This window comes from Sciurus carolinensis, chromosome 11 (assembly GCF_902686445.1).
Source record: "Sciurus carolinensis chromosome 11, mSciCar1.2, whole genome shotgun sequence".
In the NCBI taxonomy this organism is placed as follows: Eukaryota; Metazoa; Chordata; class Mammalia; order Rodentia; family Sciuridae; genus Sciurus; species Sciurus carolinensis.
This window is the reverse complement of record NC_062223.1, coordinates 16,768,671-16,783,383: the sequence shown is the minus strand read 5'-3', so window position 1 is coordinate 16,783,383 and position 14,713 is coordinate 16,768,671. Positions and strand designations below refer to the sequence as shown.

Genomic DNA, 14,713 nt, shown 5'->3' with positions numbered 1-14,713 from the left:
GATAAAGAAACTGTGGTATACATACACAATGGAGTATTACTCAGCCATTAAGAATTACTTTATGAAATTTTCTGGTAAATGGATGAATCTGGTAAATGGATGGATCTGTAGATTATCGTGCTTAGGGAAATAAGACAATCTCAAAAAATGAACGTTAGAGTTTTCTCTCATGTGGAAGGCAATCAACAGTAAGTGGGAAGGGAAGGAGAATAGAATTTTCAGTGGAGTAGAAAAGAGAAAAGGGGGGAAAGAAGCAGGGTTGGGAAAAGGAAAGACAGTGAAATCAATCTGATATAGCTTTCCTCTGTACAAGTACACCACAGTAAATCTCACCATGGTGGGCATCCACAAGAAATTAAAAAAAATAACTATGGGTAAATGGCAGAAAGATCAGTAGAGGGGAGGGGAAAATTATTATGATGATGATTTTATTGTTTTGTTTTATTATGATTATTATTGTTACCAGGAACTGATTTAGAACATATATATTCCCTGTTTTTATAATTATGTCAAATTGGATTCTACTGTCACGTATAACTAACTTGAATATATCTTAGCTGATGGCTTTTTATAAATAGTCTATCATGTTGAGATATTTTCCTTCTCTACCTAGTTTGTTACACGCCTTTTTAAATCTTGAAAATACACCAAATGCCTTTTCTTCACGTATTGAGATAATAATGTGGCTTTGTCCTTTGCTCTTCGTTGCTGTGGCATATCTTGTTTGCAGATTTGCATATGCTGCACGTCCTTTCATCTGGGATGAATCCCACTTGACTGTAGTGAGTAATATTTCAAATATGCTGTGGGATTCAGCTCACTAGTATTTTGTTGGGAAATTTTGCATGTGGGTTCTTCAAGGATATTCAACTGCAGATTTTTTTATTGTTGTTTTTTGCCCTTTATGTGGTTTTAGTATTAGGATTATGCTAACCTCATACAATGTGCTTCGAATGATTTCCCCTCCTCCCTCCCTCCTCCCTTCCTCCCTCCCTCCTCCCTTCCTCCCTCCTCTGCCGGTCCCTCCTCCCTTCCTCCCTCCTCCCCCTCCTCCTCCCTTCTTTTTCTTCTTCTTCATTTCTTTTGAACAACTTAGAGTATTGGTATTCATTTCTTCTTTAAGTGTTAACTATAACTCCCCAATGAAGCCATTTTCTTATGGTATGCTCTTTATTACTTATTCTCATTATTGTTACTGGGTTACTGGGTTACTTTTCTATTTCCTCATGATTTCCTCTGGGTTGTTGTATGGGTCTAGGATTTTGTCCATTTTGTCTAGGTCATCAAATTCATTTGTGTATCATTGTTCCTAATGATCTCTAGTGATCTCTTGTATTTCCATTGTCTTCCTTACATTTCCGATTTGATTTAACTGAATTTTCTATCTCTTTTGTTAGTTAGTCTCACAAGTGACTTGTCTATTTTGTTTTTATGTTCCAAAATCAGCTCTTTATTTTCTTGAGTTTTTTAAAATTTCCATTTCATGTATTTCTCCTCTGATCTTCATTATTTTATTACTTCTACTACTTTTTAACTTGGATCATTCTTATTCTTTAGTTTCTCAAGCTGCAGTGAGAGATAAATTGTTTACTTGAGATCATTTTGCTTCTTTGAGTAGGCATTGACTGCTATGACCTTCCCTCAGAGCTGCTTTCAATGTATCTGTTGGATTTGGAAGGTCTCCATTTTCATTTATTTAAACAAAATTTGTAAGCATCCCACTTGATTTCCTTCTTCATCCCCTGCTCGTTCAAAAGCAGTTTGTTTAATTTTCATTTATTTGAATAATTTCAAAAGATTTTCTCGTTATTGTTTTCTGTTTTCAGGTATTATGGTCAGAAAAGACATACAATAATATTAAAAAAAAATGTCAAGACATTCTGTAGCCTTATTATCTAACCTGAAGAATGTTGCATGTGCTGAAGAGAAGCATCCTAATTCAGCATCTGTCAAGTGCAGCTCTTGGATGAAATGTCCTGTACATGTCCCTGTGACCCATTTAGTTAGGTGCATCAATTCTGCTGTATCTGTGTTGGTTTTCTGTTTGGGAGAGCTTCTCATTCCAAAGGTAGAATATTAAAATTCCCAAGTATTACTGTTTTGGAGTCTGTATCTACCTGTCATCTGGAAGTTTTTCCTTTATATAAAGCAAAAAAAAAAAAAACTGATGAATATAGCTACATAAGTAGATAAGTAGACAACAAACAAATATAATTGAATTTTACTTCTAAATTCTTTACTTTTTTACTTGGTTTTAAAAATACACAAAGCATTGATTATAAACTTATGTTAAAGGACACAAAACATACAAAATATATTTTGGGATGAAAATATGAATCTCGGGATATAGCTACATAGGAGCAGAGGCTGTATCTGTTCACACCTCTGCAATACTCATGCTCTACCGGGACAAAACACACTTCTCAGCTGAAGAAGAAAACCTTAGAAGGTGGGAACCTACCATTCTGTTGGATAGGCAGAATTAATATTGTCAAAATGACCATACTGCCTTTATAATTAAAAAAAAAGCAATCTTCATAATATACATATGTGTGTGGTGTTACATGCAGAATATATGAATAAATTAAAGGAGTTCTGATTCTGAAGAACCTGCATAAGACTAATTTTGGTATTGAAATTGGTTCTACAGGAGCAGAATCTCAAGGATGAGTTTTCTGATTTGCTTCTGGGGATTCTGGAATTGGATCTCCAAACTGGTTAGCTTGAAAAAGCACTGATGACTGTATTTTCAGTAGTGAATAGAGCACAGCAGGGTGTGACATACTCTGGCAATAGAGCAACACAAAATACCACCACTGGATACTCAGAATAAAATACTCCAAAAACAAGAATCTGAGTAACCATGAGCATGCACCCACTCAAAGTTCATGTGAGACCAAAGTTTCAGTGTGATCACTTATTTAATTCGTGTTACTTGCCACTTAATCGGTTATGAATCCCTAATAAAAATTCTGAGACACTTTGAAATGATCTCCCTCATGATGATATTTGAGAAAATCATTTTGGAATCAAAAATAACTTTCCTATGTACAAATATAAATACATAACCAGTGAAAGTTAACATTATGTACAACCTCGAAAATGGGATTATAATTAGAATAAATCATACCCTTTATGGATAATATGTCAAAATACTCTACTGTTACATACTAAAATGTACAAGAAAAAATTAAAATGAATCAATTACATGAAAATTTAAGACAAAAGATAAAAATCACAAATTGGGGTGAAAGTAAAGAGTGTGAAAACTGAGTGACAATGTAGAAAAAATTTCAAGAAATCAGAAAATAAGCAATCTTGAGAGGCACTGAATTTTGATCTGTAAGATTTTTATTATGCAAAACTCACTTAATAAAAATGTTCAAAAGCTTCAAATATTGATGCAATTAAATGCAAATCTGAGTTATTCATTTCTTTTACAAATATTATTAAAATTTACTATGAAACAGGGACCTGCTAAGGGACCAATAGTCATGTTGGGACAAATCCGATAAAGTCAATGCTCTCAGGGAGTTTACACAGTTGAGGAAGTTAAAGAAGAAAAAAGTAAACAATATATAGGACGTGAGGGTTGATAAGTCCTATGAAGAAAGATAAAGGAGTCCCTACTGTCATTGGTGGTGAGTGAAGAGTGACTATCTCATGCAAGTGGATATGGGAGGACTTCATGACGGGGTAGCATTGAAACAAAGCCCTGGAAGGAGTAAGGACATTCCCACGGGGAACAGCAGGCTCAAGGTCCTCAGGCATGAGCAAGGGTCTCATTGGGAAGAGAGAGCAAGGACATCAGTGAGAAGGAAGAGTGTGAAGGACACACAGCTGATAAGAGAGAATGCAGCTCAACATAAAAATGACTGGGTGGGATTAACAACTTCAGAGTATTTGCAGAAATAAAAGTGTGCAACATGATTTCTCAGTTTAATTTTTCAATGTTTTAAAATTTTGCAGGAATATATGAGTATATTGAAACATTTTTCCTGAACTTTCTAATTTCAACTCTGGAGATATGGAGGCTGAATATCCTCCATGTGCTACCTGCAAGGTGGAGGACAAGAAAGGAGGCGGCGGGATCTTGTCTGAGGTTAAAGGTCTAAGCCTGGAAGGTGAGCATGACTTGGGCAAGTCTTGAAGACCAGAGTGCCAAAGTGCAGGGTCAGATCAGAGCTCTAGTGTGCAAGGTGAGAGAAGATGGATGTCCCAGAAAAGGGAGAGAGAGAATTGTCCCTTTCTCTGCTTTTTGTTCTGCAGACAAGCCCTCAGTGGATTGGCAGATGGCTCCTCACCTTGGTCACTAAGTCTACTGCTTCAAATGCTAGATTCCAGGGAAAGCCCTCAAGGACAGATGTGGGAAAATGTGTTACTGGGTCTCTAGCAATCCCTTAATGTATTCAAATTAACCAAAGTTATCCAAAACAAGTAGCCCCATTACATTTAATTCTAGAAAATTTACCACATCCGTGTGTGTGTGAGACGCTCAATGACACTTGAGTGCGTTGCTTGTGTTCCTTCTTAGTGTGGCTGTTTTAAAAATATTTACATTGACTAAGGTATTATTAATTAGTGTAAAAAAAATACCACATAAAATGCGTAAGTACATCAATGTCCTTAATGGGAATTTTGATAAGTAGACACCAAGATAACTTAGTCATTCTAATTCAGGCATTAATTTCTGGACTTAAGTTTTCTTTTCCCATTAAATAGACTGTCCAGAGGTAAGAATATCACATCAAGAACTTACCATCACTGTAACTGCAGATGTACTCAGTACATAGAGAAGACCTGAGAGGAATGAACCAAGGAATCTTAAACACCAAACCACAAGGTTAAAATCAAAATCCCAAAGATTATTCTGCTCACAACAAATGAACACCTTCTTGAATTTTACGAATGCACTCTTGACCTCCTTGTTCCTTAGGCTGAACAAGTTTCAGCACGGGGATGACCATAGTGTAGAACACAGATGCAATTTTATCTGTGTCTATAGAATGACTGGAGATGGACTGTAAATACATGAAGATAATAGTCCCATAGTAAACAGAGACAGCACTGAAGTGGGAGGCACAGGTGGAGATAGCCTTCCTATGTCCTGCACCTGAGCGCATCTTTAGGACGGTGATAAAAATAAATATGTAGGATATTAAGATTATGAAGAGACAAAGAAGATATTGAAGCTGGCTACGTGGATAAGAACAAGTTCATTCACTTGTCTGTCAGAGCAAGAAAGAACCATGAGAGCTGGAACATCACAGAAAAAGTGATGGACAACATTGGAAAGACAGAACACAAGGCTGAAGGCATTCCCAGTGTGGATGGAGGCATTGATGAAACCAATGACATAGCAGCCTATGATCAGCCAAGTACACACCCTGGTTGTCATGGTGGTGTGTGCAGGGGCTTACACACTGCCGCATAGCGATCATAGGCCATTGAGGACAACAGATAATTTTCAACAGTAGCAAAGGCTCCAAAAAAGAACATCTGAGCAGCACAAGCATTGTAGGAGATGACCTTGTCTCCTAGAAGGAGTGTAGCAAAAGTACACCAGAGACAGGTTGCCAAGGAAGAAGTAGATGGGAGTGTGGAGAAGGGAGTCCAGGACAATCAACAGGATCAACCCCAGGTTCCCTACCAGAGTGATGGTGTAGATGAGCAGGAACGTCAGAAAGAGGGGAAGCTGCAGACCTGGGTCACGGGTCAGTCCCAGCAGGATGAACTCTGTCACTTCTGTCCTGTTCTCCATCAATGTTATCTGGGAATCACTGGATGCTCTAGCTACTAGGGGAAAAAAAGTAGGTGGTGGAAATAAATTAGGAAGTGAATTGAAATTGGAAATCATAGCACAAGATATATTCTGTTATTATAGTAGTAACTCATATTTCAATATGCTCCAGAAAATACTTAGGATTTATAATCAAATTGAGTGTAGTAGTTAAATACAGGGATGTGTACTGTGAATCTGAGAAATTTAATGGATCATGTACACAATTTTAAAATTTTTTATTTTTGGTAAATGAGACCTAGATCACTTAAAATTACAAAAAAAAAGTTCCTTGAATGTATCTCTCTGTGACTTCTTTCATCTCAATAAAAACTAAGATTTCCATGTTGCTCACCTATTAGAACTACTATAGGCATTTGAGATGTGTGTTCACCCTCTCTATAAATACTGTGAGTTTGGTTATCTGTTACATTCCTATGAATTACTTAGCAGAAGAAGATAACTATTCATATTTGAAAAATATTAATTAGTGATCTCTTCTCTGGACCCATGCCAACCATCAACTCATGCTAAGCGGTTTCTAAATCCAAATTTCTGAAGAAAATTTAAATAAAACTGTGTTTAACTGAGCTTATAATTACTCATTGTCTCCTTTAGTTCACACCCAATGTTTGAAGTATCACAGTGAACAAGACAATGGTTGATTACATGGTAATTCCATCTTGTTCTCTGTATATTTTCCTCTCATTGGAGGTAAAGCAAATGAAACATTTAAAGCAAAAATTCAGAGCAGTTGAAATGACCCCTCTTTCAATGACACAAGTGTCTTCAGTGCATTTACAAGCTGTGGATTGAAGGGTAAAATTGTCTGTGCTCTCACCAGCACCTCTGCCCAGGTTGACCATGGTGTGGTTCTCACCTGAATATCATTTTACTACCTGCATGATCAAGAATGCAATGAGACCTACCTTGAGGCATTAGGGAGAATTAGTTAAGATAATAAATACATGAAATACAGTAAAATGTTTGTGTTATGCACAGAACGATAAATGTTAATGTCACGTCATAGTTAGGATGGGATAATGGTTCATCTTGGTTTGGTCAAGGTAGTTGCCCACATGCAGGGCTTCAGTCCTAGGTGATGTGAAGTCTAGAGTCCTCTCCTCCCAATTTGCCTTTCCTCCCCTCCAGGGCCACTGTGAGACTGTGATCTTCAGTGCTTCTCACTGTGCCCTTCACCAAGCATGTGATTTCTGTTCCTGGAATTCCACGTGGGCCACTGGTATTAAAAATTCCTTCCTTGAAATCCATATTTACTTTGGGTAAAAGAGTCTGTTGTTCCTAAACTCATTCTTCTTCTCAGTGGTGTCATCCCATAGCCAAACAATGGAAACCCATGTTGAAAGTTTTCATTTATGGCCCGTCATTTGGTCACACAGTTTTGTGGCAAGATCCCCATTGTACAATATTTCATTTGAATTTCTTCTTGTGTAGTAACAGTAACTTCTATAGTATTGAATTGCTGTGTTTTGAAGGATAACCATGCAATTGTTACTACTATCCCTAAATATTTCTCCCCTAAGCCTTTGGCAACTTTATTTATGAACCTGGCCCTGAAGACATTATAATTGCCAATCTTAACATAATCACTTTTACTATATACCATGCTCTAGAACACATTTCCTGGAAAAATAATATGTGATAATAATAATATTACAAATAAGTGTGCATGTGTAAGGTAGGTTATGTGATTATTCTTACATATCAGTAATTGTTAACTTGAAAAGTTATGTTATGCTGTAAAATTATTCAGGTAGTATGAGAAAGACTAGAGATTTACAAGTTAAATATACCTCCTGAGAATAACATGATATGATTATGAAAGTGTTGAAATTCAGGTCAGAGCATGTTAATTCACTTAGGACCCTTTTGTGGTTTAAAGAAGGGTCATTCTCTGTTTTGAGGGACTTTTGTGTGTGTGTGTGTTTATTTTTAATCTCTAAAGAGATGAAAATACATAGAGAATAAGAAAATATCACTGATCAGTCAAAATATCACATTTTATTTTTGGTTCAGACTTTTGTTGAGAAAGAAGTATCATTAGTTATATAAATCTCTGAACACGTCATGCTAAACGTTTTGACGTTTAGTCCCAGACTCACGTCATCATTTCAGGAATATTTTGAAAGTATCTCTTTCTATTTGCAAATAACTTCTAGTAGGTTAGGAAATCCAGTGCTTTTGCATGAATTCCATTTCTTATTAAATGTGTGTGGATTATAGAGGCTTAACACCTTGTTACAGATGAAAGAAGAGTCCATGCAGAGTAGTGATTCTGAAATATAAAAAACCAACTATGCAATATTGCATAGGTACTGCTAATCCTTCTCTCAGGTAGTGATCCAAACCTTCTACCTTCTCCAAGGAAGGGAGCAAGGGAGGAAATAACACTAACATGATCAGTTTCTGAATTTATATGAATGCTTTCTGTACTTGTGTAAACTCACTTACTTCTGATCTGTAACATACACATGATCAGTAACTTCTCCCACACAAGTCACAGATTGTTTCTGTAAGTAACAAACAAGAGAGGTCAATAAAACCTGGTGAAGGTGTCATCATTGAAAAGCAATCCATGTGATCTTCTCTTTTCAGTGCTTTCTCTGACCCTGATTGAAGGTTCATAGGAAGTCCTCTTCTCAGAAGAAGGCTTGTTTGCACTAACAACTGTCATTCAGAGGAATGAATGACATCCAGTGGGGCATGGGACTCAGGTGTTCTTCTAAACTCATGTGATGTTAGTCATGTTGAGATTGCAGAAGCTAATGCATGGAGCTGCGGAGAGTTTTATAGAAGCTCAGAGCTTTCTGGAGGCTTGCCTGTGAGAATATTTGAACCTCCACATCAAGTTTTCCTACGGAAGAACCAAAGAACCTGTCTGGCAGTCATGTCAGTTATAAATTGTTAAATAAAATTTTTTGCTTAAGTGATAAATGCAAACCCAAATACACATATTTATGAGTACCGTGATGTATGTATGTATATAAACATATACAGTGTAATGTTTACATCAGGATAAGCATTTTTATATACTTTTCTCTTACTTGTAGGTGGACACAGTACCTTTATGTTTACTTCATCCTCAGGATTGAACCCAGGGCCTCTTATTGTGCAGCCGAGAGCACTCTACTACTGAGCCACGGATCCCTGCACCAGGATCAGCATTTTTTTGTTTTGTTTTCATTTTTTGTAGTTGATATAGCTTTATTTTACAAATAAACAGTTATTTTAAAAACACTATAAGCAAAGTTAAATGGCAATCTGGGAAATAATATTTACCTCTCATATTATGAAAAAAGGATTACATACCATCCCCCACCCTTGGCAAAACAAAACAAAACAAAAAATCAGAAAGAACCCCTAGATATTGCTAAAATCTTAAACCACCTACTAGAAAAGTGAAACACAGAGTTCCCAGAACAGGAATACAACTGGTCCTTCAACAAATGAAGAAAGTTTTTGCTTCACCCTGGTAAGATAAAGACAGGTTTTTGAAACATAGACAGTCTCTTCCTAAAGACTCCTTGAAAATCTAGGTCTAAACTTTGTTATTTCCTGGTTGAGACCCTGCTAAGGGCTACCCATCTATTCAGGTGTTTGTCTTTGAGACAGAATCTTGCTATGTTGGCAGGCTGGCCTCCAACTCAAGGCCTCAAGTGATCCTTCTGCCTCAGCCTCCTGAGTAGTTGGGACAACAGGTGGGCACACATCACACCCAAGTAAGTGTTTGTATTTTTATTAACTTGAATCATATTGTCCTGCTCTGTTGGCCATCTTTTCCTCTATCCAAGTCAGTTTTGAGGATCTAGTGGCCCAGAAGCACTACTTCTTATCCTTCGCTGTCGCTGTTCCTGCAGTGTTTCATCATCCAGGAATGTCACTACAGCTAGCTAATCTATGAGGCTGTTGAACTGGTCACTAACATGAACTCATGTACCTGCTCTCTGCGGGGAGGGGGAATGTCCTATGAGAACATGGACCTAAAAGTGGTTCCTTCTTAGGTGACTTCCAATATCACTCAGATTGGGAGGAAATATTTACTTCTCATATTGTGAACATAGGATTCAAAACTTTGAACTTCATACCTAACAAAGTCAAAAGCATGAAAACCAATGGCATTTTAAGGAGGGGCATTAGCTGGAGAGGAGGTTGGAGCAGGCGCTATTTAAGAAGGAAGAGTGCCTGAGAAAAGGCAGCTACCTCCATGAACAGCTGTGCTGAGTGCCTGTCTCTGCGGACACAGGTCAGGCAGCCCCAGGTTCCAGCTGTTTGAGCTTCTCCTGGGTCTCCTGGAGTTGGCTTCGATCCCAGTTGATACGGGCTGGAGGCTGGCTACATCTGCAGCTAGCTGCAGGCCTTCCCGGGAGCTGTTTTGGGCCTGCTGCAGACTATGAGAAACCAGGATGGCAAACCAGTTAAGGGGGTCCTGACCGGCTGCAGAGGGCTCTGGCTCTGGAGTTCGGTAGGGCCCTTGCGCCTGCGCAAAGCTGACTCGTGAGGCCGCACCTCCTCTGGAATCTGGGCATCAGCTCTCACCACCCTGAATGTCTGGAGTGCGTTCTGGGTCTCACTGGCACACACACAGACCTGGGGCTCCACCGAGAGCCCTACTATAAGGGCCCTACCACTTGGCACCCACTGCATAGCGATCCTTTGCAAGCGAAAGCCAGCCCTCCTGCGCTCCAGAGTTCGGCACCCGCGCTTCGCATCCAGCTCCTCCAGGTCTCTGAGCAGCTGCAGGAGCAGCGATTCCAACTCCGCCCGCAGATCGGGCGCCGCCCTGGGCCAGCCACACGCGGCTCTCCCAGGATAAGCATTTTTTAATACTACAAGCTTTTAAAATTCTTTTGTCTACCTTTCCGACAGGTAGGGTACATTATTGTTATCTATAATCACCCGATTGTGCAAGGTGGTTTCTATTTTTATGGTAAATAGTGCGTAAGGAACATGTGCAGATATCCCTGACATATTGACTTCAGGTCCTTTGAATTTATGCTCAGTAGTGGGATGGCTGGATCACGTTTTAGTTCCATTGTTCATTTTTGGTGAACTCCATACAGTTTTGCCCAGTGGCTGTGCTGATCCACTGTCTCACCAGCAGTGTGTGCAGGTCCCTTTCCTCCACATCCTTCCCAGTGTAGTTATTTTTAGTCTTTTGATAAGGCCATTCTTCCTGTGGTGAGGTGAGATCTCATTGTGGTTTTGATTTGCCTTCTCCTGATGAGTGAGGTTGAGCATTTTGTCTTATACCTGCTGGCTACTTGTGTGTCTTGGATTTTCAAATACCTTTTGCCCATTTCTTATAATTGCTTTTTTTTTTTTTTTTTCTGTTGAGTTTTGGAGTCTCTTCTGTGTCCTCTGTACCAATCCCTTTTCAGATGTACATGTTTCACATGTTTTCTACCATTTTGTGGGTTTTCTTGCTAATGTAAGAATTGCTTCCTATGTTGTACACAAACTTCTTAGTTTGATGTTATTCCATTTCTTTTCTTTCATTTTGTTTTCTGTACTTTGGAGGAGGATCTTCTCCAAAATTCTTTGGCAAGTTCTGATGAAACATTTCCTCTATTTTATTTTTATTAGCTTCATAGTTTCTGTTCATGCACTTAAGTTTTTAATTCATTTTTAGCTGACTTGCTAACTATTGTTTAGTTGACATGTGAGATTATTTTCTAGTTTCATATTTTTTTCATGTGAATGTTCAGTTTTGTGAACTCCATTTATTTAAAAGGCTTTTCTTTCTCCAATGTGTGTCTTAGCACCCTTTACAACTTTCAGTCAACTGCAGATGTGGGTTTACTTCTGGTCCGTTTTATTCACCTGGTGTGTTTGTCTTTATGCCATTATTCTGATGTTTGAATAATTCATTTTTGGCATTTCTTTGGCGATTACAATGAACCTGTAAGTTGTTTTATGTGCTGCAGACTTTTTAACAATTTTTTAAGTTCATGAACATGGGATGTCATTCCAATTTTAGTGACTACTAATTTTTTTTCATCAATCTATAAATTTTATTATAGAAATCTTTTACTTCTTTGATGAAATTTATATCCAGGTATATTGTAGCTATTGTAGCTAGGATTGCTTTCTTGATTTTTATTTAAGATTATTTACTATGGTGATATAGCAATGTTACTTTATTAAATGCTCATTTTGTATTCTGCAATTTTGCTGAATTTGTTACTTCCAAAATTTGTTCAGAACCTGTTCTTTCAGTACCAGACTTTTACTATGCACCCCTTGACTGACCAAAAACAGTCCTAAGAAGGGAAAGTACTTGTCCCAAGTTGCCTCCATTCAGCCTGAAGAAGCTTGAGTGGTCATCTTACATTTCCCTTTCCATTAGTAAGGGTTCCCTTAATCAGAGGGGGGATTGAGACCAGGGCAAAAGGACAGTCAGTGTAGAAATGAATGATTGGGTCAGGAAGGTGGGGGTGGTTCCAAAGGAAATAAAATGCTAACATCTCCAGAGCACTCCCCCTCCTCCAATCTGTTGCCAACAGAGTTACCTGCATCTAGGGAATTGTTCCTCCCAGCAAGGAGTTGGTGTTAATGAGAACCCCTGGCCCATGGCAGCTCCTTTCCTGCCCTTGGTCATCAAACATTTTGTCACCATGTAGGCAGGGTGGGAGTGGGGGTCATGAGAAGAAAGGAAACCTAAAATCTATAAAAGGGGAAAGACACCCAACTCCCTCAGTCACCAGCTCTGGATTTCGTCCTGTCTGCTGGAGAAGTCTCTCCTTTCTCTCTCTCTCTTCTCTCTCTCTCTGTCTCTCTCTCTCTCTCTCTGTCTCTCTCTGTCTCTCTCTCTCTGTTCCATTCTTTAAATAAAACCTTTTGCTCTTGCCTTGGGGTTTCTTGAATGTTCAATCTTCAACATCAGGGGAACAGGACCAGATCCTAATTTTCAAGACCACTTTCAGTGGAACTGTGCAATAGAGAATACATAGAAATAGAAAAAAAAAAAAGATTTTGGTGGAGTTTGTGGGTTTTTCTAAATGCAATATCACATCTTCAGAAATCATTTGTGTACAATGAATCAAAATGTGTCTGTAAAAATAAAAAAATTTAATAAAAAAAATTTAAAAAAGAAAGAAAATAACAATTTGACTTCCTGGTTTGCAATATGGATGCCCCTTAATTCTCTCCCTTGCCCAATTGCTCTAGCTCAGACTTCTAGCACTATGTTGAATAAAAGTGATGAAAGTGTACATCCTTGCCTTTCTGCAGATCTTAGAGAGAAAGATTCCAGCATTTTCCTACTCAGTTTAGTATTACTCGATTGCCTATTATGAAAGACATTATATGCTGAGATCTGAGATCTTTTCCTTCTACATCTAGTTTGTTAACTATATTTTTAACCATGAAAAGATATAGATATCTTTTCTGCAAGTATTAAGATGATGTGATTTTTGTCCTTAGTTCTGTTGATGTGGTGTATCTTGTTTACTCACTTGCATAACCTGAACATGCTTGCATCTGGAATAAATCCCACTTGACTGTGGTGAATAATATTTCAAATAGGCTATTGAATTCTCTTTGATATTATTTTGTTGGGGAATTTTGCATATATGTTCATTGATACTCACCTGCAGGTTTCTTTCTTGCTGTTCTTCAGCCCTGTATGTGGTTTTTATATCGTGACCTCAAAAAATGTATTTGGAAGATTTTTTCCTTTCTTCCTTCTTGTTCTCTTTTTCCTCCTTCTCTTCTTCTTCTTGGAACAAATTAAGAATAATTGATATTATTTCTTCTCTAACTATTTCCTAGAACTCATCAGTGAGACTATATGTTTTCTTTCTGATGGCAGGCTTTTTATTATTCAATATTTTACTTGTTACTGCTGTCTTCAAGAATTCTCTTTCTTCTTAATTCTCTCTTGGTAGTTTTATATGTCTAGCATTATTTCCACTTTTTCTAGCTCATCAAATTCATTTGTGTAGCATTGTTCATAATAATCTCCAATGATCTTCAATATTCCTGAGGTATTCATTATCTTTCCTATAATCTCTCATTTAATTTATTTGAATTTCCCTCTCTTTATGGCAGGTATTGATTTATCTGTTTTTTGTATATTTTCAAAGAACCGCTCTTTATTTTCTTGATCTTTTGTTAAGTTTTAAGTTTCTATTTCATGCATTTCTCCTCTGATCTTTATTATTTTGATCCTCCTATTACTTTTTTTTATATTATTCTCATTTTTTTTTTGGTTCCTTGAGTTTCAGTGATAAATTGTTTATTTGAAGTCATTTTGCTTCTTTGGTGTAGACATTAATTGCTATGAACTTCCCTAAATACTGCTTGATGTGTCTATTGGGTTTGGAATGTATACAATTTTGTTTCAAAAATTTTTTAAATTCCTGGTTATATTTTTCTAGACCATTTGTTTTTTTAAAGCAGGTTGTTTAATTTCCATGTATTCATAGACTTGAGAAAGATTTTCTTATTATTGATTTTTATTTTCATGTATTGTGGTGAGAAAAGGCATTTGATAGGGTTTCAATATTTAAAAATTTGTTGGGACATTTTGTGGCCATATTTCATATCCTGAAAAACATTGTATGGGCTGGAGAGAAAAATGCTAATTCTGCACCTGTTGAGTGCAGTTCTTGGATGGAGTGTTCTGCAGATGTTCCTTTGACTTTTTTGGTTAGGTACATTTAACTCCTCTGTGTCTGTTAGTTTTCTGTTTGGGTGCTCACTCTGGTCACCACTGAAGGTAGTGTTAAAATCCCCAAGCATTACTGTTGTGGAGACTATATTTCCCTATAGGTCTTTAAATTTTTCCTTTATGTAAAAGGAAATAATTGAATTTTACCTCCAAATTATTTTATTTCTTACATGTTTTTAAAAATGCATAAAGCATTATTTACAAATGTATGCTAATGATTTCAAAACATACAAAATATATTG

The 14,713-nt window shown here is 37.4% G+C and overlaps 1 pseudogene; it reads right to left on the bottom strand.

Annotated features, from left to right (window-relative positions):
* Positions 1 to 10,044: 10,044 nt before the first annotated feature.
* LOC124959056 (coiled-coil domain-containing protein 115-like) lies at positions 10,045 to 11,402 on the bottom strand (annotated as a pseudogene).
* Between the last annotated feature and the right edge of the window lie 3,311 nt (positions 11,403 to 14,713).